Consider the following 15124-nt stretch of genomic DNA (forward strand, 5'->3'; position numbering starts at 1 on the left):
CACTACATGAGAGAATTACTAACAAGGTCAATCAATATCCAATAATAACCCTTTTCTCCACTGGTTTAAGAAAAGGAATCTCTGAAAAGTCTTTAAATCCTCCCACTTGGTGTTTACTAGAAACAAATGTTGGGCCGCATGCCATTGAAAGACAAACTTATAAATGGTAAAACTTGGGCTGAAAACATTAAACTGCATAATATTGCTCAAAACTGTTGACTTTTATGTTTTGCCAAATCCATTCCTTTTGAAAGAAACAATGAAAACAGGCTATCTTAGGAATAAAAGCTCTTTGACTAAAAGAATTTGACCTGCTATAACTGCAAAGATAAACTCATCACTTTCTATTGTATTTTCTACTTGGCTCTAGGTCCATGAGCACCTGCTTCACTAAGATTATTCACAAGCACGAGAAAGTCTGGAGATGCTGGAAGTAGGAAGGAACTCAGCAGGTCAGGCAGCATTCTATCGACAAGAGCAAACAGTCGACTTTTCGGGCTGAGACCCTTTCATCTGTCCTGGTGAAGCGTCTCAGCCTGAAACATCAACTGTTCACTCTTCCATGAATGACGCCCGGCCTGCTGAGTTCTTCCAACATTTTGTGTAATTATTTTTAAGGGCAAGACTGACAGAGAGAACCTCAGGGTGAGGGATATTAAGTTCTCTCATATGTTCCTGAATGAGAGTCTCCCGTGACCTTCAGAAATGTACGTTCTCAGACCCCATTTCCAAATGATTCATCGTGCTGAATGATTCAATAACATTAATCCAGAGCTGCATCAATAAAGAGACAATAATAACTCAGTGATCAATGCAAACCATTTGCAACATCAATATATAAATTATTATTTGTAATACAGGAGATAGCAGCAGTTACAACATTCCCGTTAAAATTATTCTGCAATGTATTGAGTCTAACGGTCATTCTTCATTGACATTTTGCAACTGTTTGGTCCATCATTGTGTTCCTATATCAGAATTCCCAACAGAAACCTCCACACCTCAACCCTTGGTGGCTAGCTGTATCCGGGCCCTAGGAATGGATTGTTTCTTGTTTTTACATCTGTTAAGAAAGTTCTGAGCAGAAATCACAGGTCTTGGGAACTACCCAAACTTATTGGCTATTGTATTACCTCTTCTCAGCTGCCTATCACCTCCCACTGGGTCCCGTCTTCCTTCCCTTTCACTCTTGTCCACTCTCCTCTCCTGTCAGATTCCTTTGTCTCCAGCTCTTTACCTTGTCCATCTGCCTGGCCTCACCTATCACCGTCTAGCTATCCTTCTTCCTGTCCTCTCACCTTTTTATTCTAGTGTCTTCCCCCTTTCCAACGCTGATCGATGGTCTCGGCCCAAAACAGCGACAGTTTATTCATTTCCATGTATGCTGCCTGACTTGCTGAGTTCCTCCAGCATTAGCAGAGTCTCTTGTGTTCATTACATTTTGTTCTGTCAATACTGTATCTTAAACTTAGTTTAAATGTACACTTATAAATGCCAATCTTATTTTACTGGAAAAAAAGCTTGTGTTTTCCCCAGACATTGCGGCTACAACACTCCAGCCAGACGTGGTCCTGTGGTCCACAGCAGCCAAGCTGGCATATGTTGTGGAATTGACAGTACCATGGGAAGATGGTGTCGAAGAAGCTTATGAGAGGAAAAAGACTAAGTACTCTGAACTGGCAACTGAAGCTGCCCAGAATGGCTGGAAGACCAAGATTTTCCCTGTAGAAGTGGGATGCAGGGGATTCGTTGCTACATCTACGACCAGTCTATTGAAGAAGATGGGGGTGAGGGGTCACTCCCTCCAACAAGCAATCAAGTCCTTGTCAAACGCAGCAGAAGAAAGCAGCAATTGGATTTGGATTAAAAGGAAAGACAACAACTGGGCTGCAAGATGAAGACAGGAGGGTATGGAACTGAGGGGGTTGTATCTGGGACGCCAGGTAGCACCGTTGAGCCCTCTGGAGACGTCGTGGGCTTATCAACGAAACGTCAAAGAAGGAGGGTGCCCACCTGATGACCCCGATGATGTACTTACCCTCCCTCCTTGTCACCACTCCAAACCCACTGCCAACATCGAGAGTGCCAACTTACCATAGGGATTGAAACATCAAGTCCTAGTAGCTCTACTTACTCATGTCTGAAAAATGACTAACTTTCTTTAATAAATGTGCCATCGCTTGGCACTCGTGTCTGCATTACATACATCACAATCAGAATCAGGTTTATTATCACCGGCGTGTGACATAAAATTAGTTAACTTAGCAGCAGCAGTTCAATGCAATACATAATCTAGCAGAGAGAGAGAAAAAAATAATAATAAATAAAATAAAACATAATAATAAATAAACAAGTAAATCAATTACGTATATAGAAGAGATTTTTTTTAATGTGCAAAAACAGAAATTAAATTTTAAAATAATTTTTATAAAATATAAAATATATATTAGTTCCATTGCATGGATATTAAGTTATTCTTATTGACATGCAATGCGGAGTAGGTTCTTCTGGCCCTTCGAGCCACGCCACTCAGCAATCCCACAATTTAATCTAGCCTGATCCTGGGACAAGTTTTAATGACCAATTAACCTATCGACTGGTATGTCTTTGGACTTTCCATTACATTTGCTCTGTAAGTGCTGCCTCCCTTGCCCACAGCAAGTACAATTTCATGTTTCACCCTCCTAGACTAAGGTTAATTATTTGGAAGAGTAGTCTTCTTTTGCTTCCATGGAATTTTCACTTAACAAGTTGCATATTTGCTTGGTATTTCAGGAAATGCCTGCTGAAGGTTACTAAAATTGTAGAAACTGCGGTTGCCCTCAATTTCACTCTCAAGTTAAAACTAGATGTTTAAAATTGGGCAACAATGACTAATTTGAGAGGACATATTTTTAACTTGATTGGAGGGAAGTATGGGGGCAATATCAGAAGTAGGCTTTTATACAGAGAATGGTAAGTGTATAACTCCACGGATGGTCCCATGCCCGGCGGCAAAAGGAGGAGGGTTGGGCATGGGACCCAGAGCTAAAGAGACGCCAACAGAAGCTCCAAAGCACTCATGCCTGGGAGAGGAAGCATACACCAAGAAGATGGGCTACACCTGAGGATAATTGAAAGACTGGCCCAGGACAGGGGACTCCGGCAAGTTGTTGTCAGCAGTTTACGCCCCAGAAGGGATGCTGGGCTTGACTAAGCAGGGTAAGTGGATGCAACTCTCTGCGAGGGTGGTGGTAGAGGCAGATACACTAGGGACATTTACGAGTCTCTTCGATAGGCACATAATGATAGAAAAATGGAGGACTATGTAGGAAGGAGGGCTTTGATTGATCTTGGAGTAGGTTTAAAGATTGGTACACTGTTGTGGGCTGAAGAACCTGTACTGTGTTGCACTGTTCGATGCCCAATGTTCTTAAAATGTCTGACTTGAACCTGAGTCCGGTAAAAATCAGTTTAAAAGAACGTGAGATGAGCCTACTGAGATGTAGAGGATGCAAGGGGACTGTTATCTGTAGCTAAGGCATTTAGAACTAAGACCAGCATTGTTAGAACAATGGACACTAAGGGATCTAAAGAACATGTGTCCCACAGGAGCAGCTGTGAACTTACTGAGCGTCAGGGGAGACTTGAGGGGCCCAATGGATGACAGCAATTTGTCTTTATGTTCCTGTCCTCTAAACAGGTGGAAGTTTAAAAACTCCTTTTGGCAGCTCTCCAAAGCTGAAAGGGAAATTAGTTTACAAAGAAAAACCAAAACTACCTAACTTCTTATTTGCCAAAGGCAAGGAAAAATTGGAAACACTCAGTAGGCCAGGTAGCATTTGTGGAAAAGGAAAAAAGGAGTCAAAGATCCTATATCAGACTTGGGGAACACAAGTCCGTTTTAAGTTTTAAGGAGGGTGGGGGAGGGAAGGATAGTTCAAAGGGAAGGTCTCTCTCATGTGTGCGCTGGCAACAGCTGAACCCAGGTGCGGAGGAATGGCAGACAACCATGTTGAGACGGAGACAAGAGGTTACACTTAGGAATGCCAACAGAACATCAGTGGCATGACCAAGTGACACCATGAGACAAATCATTCTCAACACAAGGACCCTGTGATGAGTGCCGAATGGTGGTCCACATTAAATAATCATAGACTGTGGAAAACCCGTGCCAGTCACATGACAAGATAAAACAGAAAGCACAAGGGGCTTAATGACTCTAGTTAAGACAGCAAATAGTAATACAGGTGCTCAAAAAACCTAGAAGCCCAATGCTCTATGGCTCACTGTAGTGGCCCGCAGGGCACGTGACAGTACTTCCCTCCCCAAGGCCAGCACCTAACTGCCCAGGGAACCCTGGGGGACTCGAGACAGGACTGGAAAGCTCGAAACAGACCTGATATTCTCAAGGCAACATTGGAAAACTCAAAACAGACCTGATGTTCTTGAGACAGGGCTGGAAAACTTCAAACACACCTGATATTCTCGAGATAGGACTGGAAAACTCAAAACAGACCTGATGTTCTCAAAACGGGACTGGAAAACTCAAAACAGACTTGATGTTCTCGAGACAGGACTGGAAAACTTGAAACGCACCTGATATTTTCGAGACAGGACTGGAAAACTTGAAACAAACCTGAGGCTCTCAAGACAGGACTGGAAAATGCAAGAACATTGCATATCTAACTGGGAAACATTAAATACCCTGGGAAACCTAACGAACTTTGTCAACCCTGAGGACATTGATGTTAAAATTTAAAGTAGACTGCAGAAGCTTAGAATATAGACTCAGGACATTTGGAACGTAGACTCAGGACATGAACTGAGTGTAGAAGGCACACTCGCCTCCAGCCGACCGATGTCCAAGCTGCTGTAGTACCTCTGCAGGGCCATTTGATCGTGGGGTTCTTCTGTCCTGACTCTAGTTAAAACAGCAATTAGTAAATACAAGTGCTCAAGAAATCTAGAAGCCCAGTGCTCTATGGTTCACCACAGACACCCACAGGGCTCATGACAGTCTCTGATAGATGAGACCACTGGTGCTGACATAATCCCAATTTTTACAGAGCTTTTTGGCTAATAGATTTATCAAGGTGGTTAGAAAGAACAATCAAAGGAATGTGTCAACATTGTTACTGAAACCCTATTTGTCAAAAGGTAATGTCAGAAACATCCAGAAATGTCTGCAGAGACAGAAAAGCTGAGTTAATATTATAAATGGTTAAATTTGCAACAGAATTGGCTAGTTCTGATACGAATAAAGAAGGGGTCATGGTCCGATCCGTGAAGTCCGCATTCCGGTTCACGGTCCAGTCCATCGACCTATGCTCCAGGTTTTCCTGTCTACCCTGTTTCTGTTCCTGTTGAGCACTAATTGAGGCAGCTGATTCTTGTTGGGGATGGCTGCATAAATACCTCCAGAGACCAGGGCATGGCTGCTGGATTGTTCTTGTCCTTACTTCTTGTATCCCTTCCTCTGCCTTCGGTTTCCTCACCTGGAGCCTAGCCTTGTCTTGCCGGTAACTCTCGCCTCGCCTGAAGTTCTTGTCTTGCCTTGCATTGCCTAAAGCCTTGCCTTGCCTTGTCTTGTCTTGCTGGTAACTCTCGCCTCATCTCGCCTGAAGTCTTGTCTTGGAGCCACCCCGTACCTAGTTCCCTTCCTGTCCCTTGCCTCCGCCGGGTAAGTCAGGCTGTCTTGCCGTTACCCTGCGGTTGGTTCTGTCCCTTCCTGTCTCTTGCCTCTGTCGGGTAAGCCAGGCCGTATTGCCATTACTCTACAGTTGGTTCTGTTCCTTCCTGTCCCTTGACTACGTCAGGTGGAGCACCACGCCCTGCCCAGGAGGAGCTTCAAGACCCCAAGCCTCAATCCTCTGGTCTCCAGCCTCATCCTGCCTGCCAGCCAAGTCACGTCCTTGCCTAGTTCTGGGCTCCAAGTCAGAGGTAAGACCCAGGTTCTGGGTCCTTGTCCTGTCTCTGGCTCGAAGTCCAAGCCCGGACTCCTAGCTCTCTTGTCCAGTCCTGTTCCAGGTTTCTGGTTTTCGTGTCCATGTCCTAGCCCTCACCCTGTATCCTAGTCCTGTCCCTAGTACTTCAGTGTCTGTGTCTTGCAGTTGGGTCCGTTCCCAGCCACCTCAGTATGACAGAAGGAGAGTTATCTGAAATTGTTGTATTTAATATTGAATCCAGAAGACCACAACATGCCCTAACAGGAGATGACTTGCTGTTCCTCGGGCTTCCATCGTTGGAATAGTGCCGGAGGTCGCAGGCCATTGGGCCAGAGTAGGCGTAGGATGGAGAATTAAAGTTACGCGCAGCTGAAAACACCAGGTTGCATCTGCAGAGTGAACAGCAATACTCTCCAAAGCGGTCTAATCTGCGTTTGACTTCTGAAGTGCAGAGAAGGCCATAGGACAAGGACCGAGTGCAGTACACTAGATCTGGAGGAAAAACATTGAAGGAATTGGTTGTTGACTTCAGAAGGAGTAGCGGACCGCATGACCCAATTTACATCGGTGGTGCGCAAGTGGAACAGGTCAAAAGCTTTAAGTTCCTCAGGGTCAATATCACAAATGACCTGACTTGGTCCAACCAAGCAGAGTCCACTGCCAAGAAGGCCCACCAGTGCCTTTACTTCCTGAGAAAACTAAAGAAATTTGGCCTGTCCCCTAAAACCCTCACTAATTTTTATAGATGACCGTAGAAAGCATTCTTCCAGGGTGCATCACAACCTGGCATGGAAGTTGTCCTGTCCAAGACCAGAAGAAGCTGCAGAAGATCGTGAACACAGCCCAGCACATCACACAATCCAATCTTCCATCCGTGGACTCACTTTACACCGCACGCTGTCGGAGCAGTGCTGCCAGAATAATCAAGGACACGACCCAGCCAGCCAACACACTTTTCGTCCCTCTTCCCTCCAGGAGAAGGCTCAGGAGCTTGAAGACTTGTACGGCCAGATTTGGGAACAGCTTCTTTCCAACTGTGATAAGACTGCTGAATGGATCCTGACCCGGATCTGGGCCGTACCCTCCAAATATCCGGACCTGCATCTCGGTTTTTTTGCACTACCTTACTTTCCAATTTTCTATTTATGATTTATAATTTTAATTTTTAGTATTTACTATCGATTTGTAATCTAGGGAGCAGGAAGCGCAAAATCAAATATCGCTATGATGATTGTATGTTCTAGTATCAATTGTTTGGCGACAATAAAGTATAAAGTATACATTAAACACAGCAACTGCTTTTGAACTAGGGAATAGTAATGCTTATACTTGTGCCATTGAGTGTAAAGGAAAGCTATCCTTCTTAAATTTATTGATGGTTTATTTTCTGTGTGAATGAAGCCCAACAGCAATTCAACTTGCCATTGGAAAGCCTTAAAGACTTGCTCTGCCCCTCTCTCTCTAGTGATGCAAACGTAAAACACCACAGTGTATTAAAGCTGAAGGTCAAAAGTAGCAAAGAGTGATTAATAATGGAACTTAGTCCTCATGACAAATAAAAATGCTGTAAGTACATAAAACTATTTTAATCTGCGCAAAGCCAAATAGGTTTGATTTTACACAAGCATTAATATTTTCTTAGCATCCCGGACGATGTTTTCATTTCTTTCTTACTTCGAGCTTTCCCATAGATTTCAACATAATTTTTACTTAAATAAACCTTCACTGCACAAAGGTCATGATGTTAATTTATTAATAATATTGAGTAATTTTAAGAATGTTGATTTTTCCATTATAGTCACAATTTAAGTCTAATATTAATAATAAAAACAGAAAATAATCAGAAGGGATGAGAAAAATAGTTAATGTTGCAGATCAAAGATTCTTTGTCAGATTGAGTTTCACAAGTCAAATATTCCTTTTGTGAACATGATAGTCTAACAGTTTACAATACATTATTCCATCTATCCTGTTACTAAAAAGGCAAGTTTTTTGGTGAAAACTGGTAGTTTTTGATATAAAGTGAATTGTTAAAAGGTTGATTTTCAAAGTTCAAAGTACATTTATTATCAGGGTATGTAACAGAGTACAACCTTAAGATTCATCTTCTTGCAGACAGCCATGAAACAAAGAAACCCCTCCCCCCCCAAGCAATAAGACCATCTGATGTGCGAAAAAAGAACAAATCACGCAAACAGCAAAGAGCGATCAAATAACACATGTTCTTTCAACGGGTTCCATTGGGTTTCTGTTGCTGCCTGCAAGAAGATGAATCTCAAGGTTGTATATAGTATACATACTTCGATAATAAATGTACTTTGAACACATTTTTCAACAAAGCATTAAACATCAAACCACAGAGTCCCCCAAAAGCTATGAGCCACCAAAGCGAGCTGAAAATGATTAACAGAATAGTTATCCACAATAAAAATTATAAATTTTGAGAATAATTTCATGAAGTATACAGGACATAGACTGAACTATCTGTGAATTCATACCAGGTCCGCCAAATGGAGCAAAAATTGTTTGCAAATATCAAGTACCCATTCCTTCAATGTGATTTATTAAGTCTGCGGACATTTTGCGAGGTCTGTCACATCCTAACATTGTGCAAATTCCTAACTATCCATGATAAAAGGAGAACACAAGCTACCCAAAATGCTGCTTTCAAGGATACGTTCAAAATGAGATCAATTCTCTTTGGTATGAAGGCTTCTCTTTCTCAGTTCCAAGTACTGCATCCAAACGTGCTGTTTCATGTTTCGAGAGGCAGCTGGTTTACACCTATTGCCTGCCTAATGAGACAGATCCAAGGAACAGATTCACTTTGTAACCAACACAAAACACTGGAGGAACTCAGGCGGTCAGGCGGCATCTATGAAAATGAATAAACAGTCGGTGTTTCGAGCCGAGACCTTTCATCAGGACTGGAAAAGGAGGAGGAAGATGCCAGAATAAAATGGTGGGGGGAGAGGAAAGAGGGAAAGCTAGAAGGTGATAGGTGAAGCCAGGTGGGTGGAAAAGGTGAATGGTTGGAGAAGAAGGTATCTAATAGGAGAGGAGAGTGGACCACAGGAGAAAGGGAAGGAGGGGGCACCAGGGGCAGGTGATGGGCATGTCAGGAGAAGTGGTAAGATGCCAGAGAGGGGAATAAAAGAAGAGGGAAGGGGGATGGGGAGGAAAAAAAATTACCAGGACCAGAAGAAAAAAATTGAAGTTTGTGCCATCGGCCTGGAGGCTACCCAGGTGGAATATGAGGATTTGCTCCTTCATCCTGAGTGTGGCCTCATCTTGGTAGATGAGGAGGTCATGGACAGACATGTCAGAATGTGAATGGGGATTGGACTTGAAATGGTTGGCCGGTGGGAAATTCCACTTTTGGCGGATGGAATGGAGGTACTTAATGATAAGGCGCTATTAACGGGGTTGCACTTGTAAATCTACAGAACTTACTGAAATAGCATAGTGATAGGTCAATTAATCAGTAAATAAATTAATAACTAACCCTTCAGCCTAATGAGACCATGAAATGATAGTGTATCCATCTACACTAATCCCATTTAATTCTTCCCATGTTCCATTCAATGCTTTACAGAGCCCCAACCACCCACTCACATCACATAAACATGGGGTCACTTTCCAATGGCCAGTTAAACTACCAACCCACAAGCCTTTTGAGATATGGGAGGAAGGCAGAATGAAGGAAACCTACACAGCTACAGGGACAAACTCCACACAAACATCATCAGAAGTCGGGATCGAACCAGGGCCCCTATCGTCAGCAAGCCCGGCATTCAAGGCCTTGTGTTTGATGTCCTCACTCATTGTCACTGGCAAGTCCTGGGGTCGGTACCCAAGATCAAAGCCCGAAGGTCAATCGGAAGCCCGGAAATTGGGGCCAGATGGACGGTGACAGAAGTCTGCCAATCCCTGCAAGTCCACTGGGGAAGTCAAAGGCCCATTTGTCTGCAAGGCCAAGCCCACTGGAGGATGGAAGTTGAAGACAGCCTGTACTGGGGTTGGAGAACTGTGTATGTGAGTGATTGGGGGGGGGGGGAATGGAACGGGGTTTGTTTTGCTATTGTTATTTTGTTGCTTGCTGTGTTCTGTGTTGTTCTACTGAACATTATGGGCATGCTACACTGGTGCGGGAATGTGCGGCAATACTTGCGGGCTGCCCTCAGTACATCCTCGAGCGTGTTGGTTGTTAACACGGACAAACCTTTTCACTGTATGGTTCAATGTACATGCAATAAATAAATCTGAATCTGGATCAAACCTGGACAGTTGGTGCTATGAGGTAGCAGTTCCACTTGCTCCAGACTGTACCACTCCAAGAGAACTTACTTGAATCGAGAAGTTTCCTGTCATTGTGAACTTTTAATGGCAACTTTCTTCCCATGGCTCGCCACTTTTTAACGACAGGTCATGGATATTTAATACTTTCCTGGTTGGCTAGAGGCTCCCAGCAAAGCCTAAAGATGTGCAAACCCTAATAAGTATACTTAAAATATCATCAATGCTATATCTACTGTATTTTAAAATTAATTCCACAGGATTTGTTGCTGCTGTTTTTCAGTTTATTACAGCTATTTATCACTCCTGTAAATAGATCTCCTAAGTAGTAACAGAACTTTCTCTAGGTCCACTTCATGTTTTTTTTAAATAACTTACTGCCCATTATGCCATTGGCACTTAGGGCAACAATGCAAGTCCTCCATCTCTGGCGGTGTTCGGGGCTTGCTTCATCATGTCAGTAGTTTCCTCTCGGTTTTCACTACTGTCAGCCGTGCAAGTCCCGGGTGGAGACTCAGGAATACCGTCACACTCAGATGTAGAAGGATTCTTCATTGCTGTTTCAGTAACAATTTTATTTTACCAGTCAGGGTTGTTATCCTGGAGCAGAACCCCCGAACCTGGAGGACCGATGGACCACTCTTAGTCTGGCCTCTACCCTTTGACCTGTTTGGCAGGGGTGACCCTACCAAGAGCCAAAGCATAAAGCCCTGACTCCAGCCAACGTAGCTCTCCGGCTCATTGAGGCACACAAACCTCCGGATCCAGTGACAAGGTTGTAGTCCTCTCGGAGTTTTTTTTAAATAACAGTTTGAAATTCTTTGGAATTAGGCAGGTGACTTTTAATAATGCACTTAACCCACAGAGATTCGCTGTCACAAAGTAAGCTCACAACCAGCACGTTATCGACAAGAAATATCCCGGTATCTTGCAGGAAATGAGGCTTTAAAACAATCTCCATTCACCATATGCTGCTTCTTTTAGAAACAGCTGATTACATTGAAGAAGCTTATCAATTAAATTTGAGATAATAAGAACTTCATTACATGATAATGTGCATGCAAGTCGGGCAATCAATTAAGTAGATTGTAAAATTGGTTCTTGGAATCTCTTTAATCAGAACAGTAAATTTAATTGAAAACACAACAGCGGCCCACATACATTCTTGGTTCAGTTCAATGTTCTAAGCTGATCTTGTCCAGATTACAAATGGATATTATTATTGGGCCCAGTACCAAATGGAAACGCCAAGGGGTCCTACCCTTCTTTTCTGCACAGTGTTACATGTCATTAGTGGGCAAAGCAGAAATCATGTCAAAATAAGATTGTGCTGATTAAGGCTATATTTATTTATTTTCAGATACTGCGTAGTATAGGTCCTTCTGGCAATTCGAGCCGTGCTGCCACTGATTTAACCCCAACCTAACCACAGGACAATTTACAATGACCAACTGACTTACTAGTTGGTATGTCTTTAGACTGCAGGTGGAAACCAGAGCACCCAGAGGAAACCTACGCGCACACGGGAAGGCGCGTACAAACTTGCTTGCAGAGGACGCCGGATCTGAACTGCGCACTCCGATGCCCCGAGCCGTAATAGCATCACGGTAACCGCTGCACTACCGTGGCGACCCTGAACATCCCGCAAAGAACCAGTCGATAACAAACGCAGAATTATAATCACAAGACCATAACCCGACAAAAGAATTAAAAGGAGGGATGAGTGAAGAATTTAAGATAAAATCACACCTAAAATTTTAGTAAACAGTTTTCGTAACAATATCAAAGAATGAGCCATGGCTTAAAAAACTAGAATGTGACAGAGACAAAACTTAGCTACTTCCTTTTAGAGAAACCAAGCACACACTTAAGGTATCCTATTGAACTTACTTATATTAATCCCACTGGCTTCACTAGGAAATAAATTATCTTTTTTATATAGTAGGCAACGGGATGTCCACTTGAAAGCAGTTGCCTCGTGTTATACATATATAGATTAAATTTCAAAGACATTAATAGGCTCCAACATTAGTATTAATACAGGCTCCATATAGGAATGCTGTGGTTACCTCCATACTACTTCAAAATTCAACAAGTTTATGGCTTAACCTTTACCTCAAGCTACCACTTTCCATCCTCCATTACCCCCCTTCCCAAGTTTCTTGCATATTCAATCACCTACCCACCTCCCTTCTGAGCATCTGCAGCCCTCTGAGGTAGACAATTCCAGAGATTCGACTCACCACCATCCAAAGTGGTCTACCCCTTATTCTTAAGATCATGACCCCTCATTCTAGACTTCTCAATCAGGAGAAACACCTTCCTCCTTAGAACTTCCTTAGTCTCATTTTCCAGATCTCTAGGGATTTATGATTGAGCATAATAAATGTGTAGATTTGGGCGGAGTTAGGATGCTCAGTGGTTGCCTCTTCTATCTCATCTGTGAAAACAGTTTAAATTCCTCCCTTTAATGCTTCGTTTTTTTTTTCTTTTCAAGGCGGTTGGGGTTCTATCGACTTCCTGGTCTGCTAGTGGCATTTCAACGCTTTTATTTGTACAGCGGGTTTGTTCCCATTCCTGGAGCTCGTCGGCCAACTGTTCTCCAACAGTCTCCAGGCGCGGCTTGGAAAATGGCGCCTGGGGAATGCGGCCCTGCGCAGCTCTGGGACGACCAATTCCGGGCTGATGTTGCTGACTCAGGCGTTGCAGGAGCATGGTGGATGCTCATATGAGCAGCCGGTGCACATCACAAGTCCTGGTTACGCGACCACTGACGCCAGGCAGACAATCTCTGAAGAGTATTGATAAAGGCTGGGGTCACCATCTTGTAAAGACACTGCGCAGAAGAAGGGAATGGCAAACCATTTCTGCAGAAAAATTTGCCACGATCAATCATGATTGCCCAGATCAATGACACAGCACGTAACAAACAAATGACTATCAGAATCAGGGTTAATACCACAGGCATAGGTCATGAAATTTGCTGTTATGTGGCAGCAGTAGATTGCAATACATAATAAAACTATATTACTGTGTGTATATATTATTTAATGTAATGTATATATGTGTGTGTGTGTGTGTGTGTGTGTGTGTGTGTGTATTGCAAAAAGAGAAAAAGAAGTAATGAGCTACTGTTTGAGAGTTCATTGCCCTTTCAGAGGGGAAGAAGCTGTTCCTGAATCGCTGAGTGTGTGCCTCCAGGCTCCTGTACCTCCTCCCTGATGGTAGCAATAAGAGGGCATGTCCTGGGTGATGGGCGTCCCTTTTGCCCTGACGATGTTCACTGACTTTTTATTTATTCCCAGCCTTTCCCATCATTCATTCAACATTTGGAATACCTTAATTTGTATCAGTTGTTCCCCCTGTCCAGCAACTCTCACGTTATCATTTTGCAATAACGCCTCGGTGTAGTTTTTAATATTTCAAATCACAATTCTTATGCAGTCAAAATTGATAGACATTAATTTTTCTGAACTTTGTGTTTTATACTAAGGCTATCTCATTCACACTTTTAGGAATGGCCCTAAGGAAAATATAGTGAAGTTATAAAAGTTCATCTTTTGGTACAATGCTGCCATCTAGTGGTAAAGGTGGCATCTGTCTTTTACCCAAACTATAAGTTCAGCAATAGTACATAATCAAACTAATATTTGAGACCAGGAATACAGACTGCTTTCTCTACTTTGCCAAATTATGGATAAATATGAATATTGTGTTAGGATATCTAAGCAAGTTCCTTTGATAGACAGAATCAAAGGCTTTGTCATAACTTTCTTTGAAGACTCAGTGTGTCATCAAACACATAGAATATTACAGCATAGCACAGACTCTTTGGCCCACATTGTCGTGCGCCTTTCTAGCTTACTCCAAGATCAATCTAATACTTCCCTCCCCCAGAGCTCTCCTTTTTTCTTTCATCCATGTGCCTATCCTGAAGCCTCTTAAATTTCACTATTGTATGTGCCTCTATCACCAACTCCAACAGTGCATTCCATGCACTTATTACTCTGTAAAAAAACCAATCTCTAAACCAATCTCTGACTCAATCCATATATTGTTATAATAGAAGTCAAACCCAACATAAAAGCATAAGGGAGGGCATATAATATAGCAAAAATTAGTGAGAAGTTAGAGGGGTTGGGAAGCTTTTAAAAACCAACAGAAGCCAACTAAAAACATCATCAAGAAGGTAAAGATGAATCAAGCTAGCCAATAATATAAAAGAGGATAGCAAAAGTTTCTTCAGTTACATAAAGTGTAAAAGAGAGGTGAGAGTGGATATTGGACCGCTGGAGAGGTAGTAAAAGGGACAAGGAAATGGTGGACAAACTGACTAAGTATTTTGTATCAGTAACTGGTGGAAGCTCCAGATGTCAGGAGTCATGAAGTGTGTGAAGTTACCATTACTAAAGAGAAGGACTTTATGATTAATTCACCATGAGTTTGCAAGTCTATTATACCTGTGTTATCTGAAATCTTTTCTGTATATGTTTATTAACAATAAGATTATTCCAATCTCTTCGTATCAACATTCTTATTTTGTTTATAACTTTGGAAAAATTAATAAAAAGATTTAAAAAAGAAAGAAAGAGAAGGACTTGGGAAACTGAAAGGTCCGAAAGTAGATAAGTCACCTGGACCAGATGGTGTACACCCCAGGGTTCTGAAAGAGGTGGCTGAAGAGACTTTGAAAGCATTAGTAATGATCTTTCAAGAATCACTAGATTCTAGAATGGTTCTGGAACACTAGGAAATTGAAAATGTCACTCCACTCTTCCAAGAAGGGAGAGCAAGGCAGATGAAAGGAAATTATATGCCAGTTACTGACCTCAGTGGTTAGGAAGACGTTGGAGTCAATTATTTAGGATGAGATCTCAGAGGCACACGATAAAATAGGCCGC

This window comes from Mobula hypostoma, chromosome 26, assembly GCF_963921235.1.
Source record: "Mobula hypostoma chromosome 26, sMobHyp1.1, whole genome shotgun sequence".
NCBI classification, from domain to species: Eukaryota; Metazoa; Chordata; class Chondrichthyes; order Myliobatiformes; family Myliobatidae; genus Mobula; species Mobula hypostoma.